Source organism: Alligator sinensis, unplaced genomic scaffold (assembly GCF_000455745.1).
Source record: "Alligator sinensis unplaced genomic scaffold, ASM45574v1 scaffold840_1, whole genome shotgun sequence".
NCBI lineage: Eukaryota > Metazoa > Chordata > Crocodylia > Alligatoridae > Alligator > Alligator sinensis.
The window spans coordinates 408,907-412,551 of NW_005842643.1; the positions used below are offsets into that span (position 1 = coordinate 408,907).

General features: G+C 53.6%; 1 pseudogene; it reads left to right on the forward strand.

Moving 5' to 3' along the window:
- Positions 1–1,783: 1,783 nt before the first annotated feature.
- LOC102384376 overlaps positions 1,784–3,645 on the forward strand; it is a 16,693-nt pseudogene continuing 14,831 nt past the window's right edge.

Here is a 3,645-nt window from a genome sequence, read left to right on the forward strand (position 1 = left end):
AGAACGCTGGCTTTGACAGCCAAAACATTATCCGTCAGAAATAAACAATTCCTTTGGATGTTATGAGAATTTTAGATTGTCTTGAACATAATTATAAAGCACATAATAATGGGAAAAGCATTAATACCTAAGTGACTTCTGTCGTTTCCCCACTCTTTTGTTCCATAAAATAGTGTATTTGATTGGGGGGGAGAGGGAGGGAAATCCAAGCACACATGAAAACAGGCGGAGTAAAGATCTAGAAAGGCAAAATGAATTCAATGCAGAGCAGTTGCACTATCCTCTTCCTGCCATAGTGAATGTGCAGGTAGTCTGTATCACATGTGCCATCCCTGAGCAATTTGGTCCCAGGCAGGAGGGGGCATTCATTCCTAAATTAGCCCAGCTGCATGGAGACACAGTAAGTGCCTGCCCACTGAATGACACCTTTATGTCAGCATCTGACACCTCTGCACTGCAAAGCCTTACACAAGTGCTCAGGGGCATAAAGAGCTCATTGAGTGCAGGAGGAACACAGCAAAGGGGACACATGAAGGTTTGCTGTGGAGTGAGTGGGACATAGGGAGGAGGCTCATCTGCCTGGGCAACTGCTGCCACTGCCAGAGCAGAGTTTGCTCTGCTCTGGCAGCAGCTGCCTCAGGGCCAGGCTCTCTCGGAGCTGACCCTGGCACCCTGTTTGTCCTCTCCTGCTCCCCTCACACACAACACAGGGGTGCAGAGCTGTGCCTGCCTTGGCAAAGAGTGGGCAGAAGCACTATTTCTCTGGCTTCACTTAATGGCCCCACCTTTGGCCCAGATGCACCGCTGGGGGTGGCACTGCCCTGCCCAGCCATGGCAGGCCGGCCCTTGCTGCAGCCAAGCCCCCAGGAGGGCCCTGCTCCTGGTCAGGGCCAGGGGCTGGTGCCTTGCTTAGGGTTATCATATGTCCAGGTTTTCCTGAACACATCCTCTTTTGGGGTCCTCTCATTTCCATCTGGGCATTTGGGGTTTTTTTAAATATCAACAAACGTCCTGGATTTTGCTCTGCTCAGCATGCACATTTTCCCTGGCTTGCCCTAGCAGGGAGCTGCTTGGGGCTGGGGGGAGCCTGTGGGAAGGCAGCCAAGCAGGGCAGTGGGAGCAGCCCTGGCAGGTAAGCATATAGGTATGGGGATTGGAGGGCCAGGGCTTGGGCATTGTGGTGAGGAGGGTGCAGGTGTGTGTGTAGGGGTTGGAGTGTGAGGCAGGTAGGTAGGGTGGCCATCGTAGAGGATACCCACTTTTCTGTTCCTCTGTCCTTCATTGATATGAAACCCAACACCTTTATGTCCTCTATTTTTCTCTTGACATAAAGGCGTCCGGTTTCGTATCAACAGAGGACAGAGGACAACTGGACTGTCCTCTACGATGGCCACCCTGGTGGCTGGTGCCTGCTAGCCCTAGGGGCAGCATGCAGCAGGGGAACGGAAGCCCTTTGGTGGCACCAGGGCTGTGCTTGCAGGTGCAGTACAGCCAGAACACCCTGCACGAAGCGGGGACTGAGGAGCAGCACTACTCTGCGCAGCCACGTGCCCGAGCCCTGCCTCGGCAGGCGACAGCACGTGGGTGGTGGGGCAGGCCAAGCCGTCTGGCCCCGCCCTCGCCCCCGCTAGGTGCGTGGAGGTTTTAGCCCCGCCCCCAGGTTGCGTGAGGAAGGGGCGGGGCTCGGCGCGCATAGGCGCCCTCCGCCGCTTCAACCCCGCCAATTCGCGGATGTGCCCTGACGCCCGTTGGTGCGTGACGCAATCGGGGGCGGGGACGGGAGGCGCTCTGGTCTCGCGCTTGGCTGCTACCCGACTCGCTCCTGAGGTCACCGCTGCTGGGGGGGCGGGGCTTGGCGCCGGTTGGCGGAGGGCTGTCACCCCGCGGTGAGGTCGCCTTCATAGACCGGAGGGGGGTGCGCCCCTCCCCCCGCAGGCGCTGGGCCCGGCGGCTCTTAGCCGGGGTGTTGCGGGGAGCCGCGCCTGCTTGGGGCGCCAAGGCCAGTGGGAGTCCGCAGGCTTAAAACCCGCTGCGGCCTTTCTGAGGGCTTGGCACCGGGAGGGCTGCTCTGGAGAGTTTGCGTAGTCAAAAAAAAGCCAAACCAGGAGTGAGAAGGAAGAGCTAGCACTTGCTGAGGGGCCCCGAGTCGGCTGAGAGCGCTGGGTTGGTCCCACCTGGGCAACGCAGCAAGCTTTATACGTTGATTTACTCCGTGTCCGGGACCAGGGATGCCCAACCATTTTACCCCCGGGGCTGGCTGGGCGGTGCCAGGTCTCTCTGCGGGGGATGGGCCTGATCTGACTGATCCGTCTGTCAGACGGGGGCGCGGCAGAGCGGCCCCCAGTCAGACATGTGGGTGGAGAGTGGGGGAGCAGGCTTGATCCTGGCACATTGTGGGGTCCGGACACAGGACTTGGGAGCAACCAAGCCTGATCTAGACAAGTGGGTTTTGGGCCCAGCCCTGATTCCCCTTTCATTGCAATGACCTGGGTAAGGCTGGTGCCAGCTGCGCAAGTCTAACGCCCCCTGCTGCCAAGTTTTCCAACCCACAGTCCAGATAATCATTCAGTGGGCCAGATTTGGCCCATGGCCAGCGATTGAGCACCCCTGATTTAGATGTACAGGTGGTTATACTGCTCTAATTATGCCAGTGCCATTAAAACTACAGTGTCTGTAAACCTCAAGGCTTATGCATTCACAAGGTGACATGTTCAATTTGGAAACATATTGCCCTCCCCCAGCCCACTTATTAAAATGTTCAAGTACTTATTGTTTGCGAACTAACTTACACGACAGTTGCTTTTGTAAGATACGGACATGCAAATATAAGACGCATAATTCTGCACTTCTATGGATTTTAAGCAATGGCCCCCGGAAACGAGCTGAAGAACTCCAAACTCCTCTTACCATGTGAATGGCAAGGATGTCTCTTTGTAGGAAAAGGCATGGAGGAGCTTTTTAGCCACATTGCAGAGCACTTGAATAAATATCTACAACTAGAAAGAGCAGGTAATAATGTCTCAAGTCACTTTACAGACAGTATTAATATTTTGAGGATTTTGTACTCTATGGTTCTGATCTGGAGGGTGATGAGCAGATAAGCTGAAATCAGAGAGATCAGTGTAGTCAATTGCAGCATTGAGACATTTTTTGTTGCATCTGATTATACTGTATTTTCTTTTATTTTCATGTGGATATAATACTAAAATAGGAATAAAATAGGTCTGGCCATGAATTAAAAGTTTTAACTTGAAGTTTTTTCTTGAGCCACCTTGGATTAAACTATTTAAATTAGGAGTCTCAAAGAAAAACATTAATAAAATTTAGTGTTCTGGAGTTTGTATATTAAGTAGGGTTACCATAGGTCCAGTTTTCCTGGCATGTCCTCTTCTTGGTTCCTCTGATCTCCATCCAGGTGTTTTTTGGAAATCTGAACAAGTGACCAGGATTTTGCTCTGCTCCACTGTTGGGAGCAAGGGGTGGGCGATTAGAGGCAACGGGGCACCATGTGCATGTGTGTGCGCACATGTGGCCAGCATGCAGCCAGGCAGGGTGGTGAGAGCAGTTGGATGATGGTAAGTCTATGGGGAGTGGGGATTGAAGGGCCAGAGCTCGGGGACTGTCCAGGGGGTGGGTGAGTTGTGG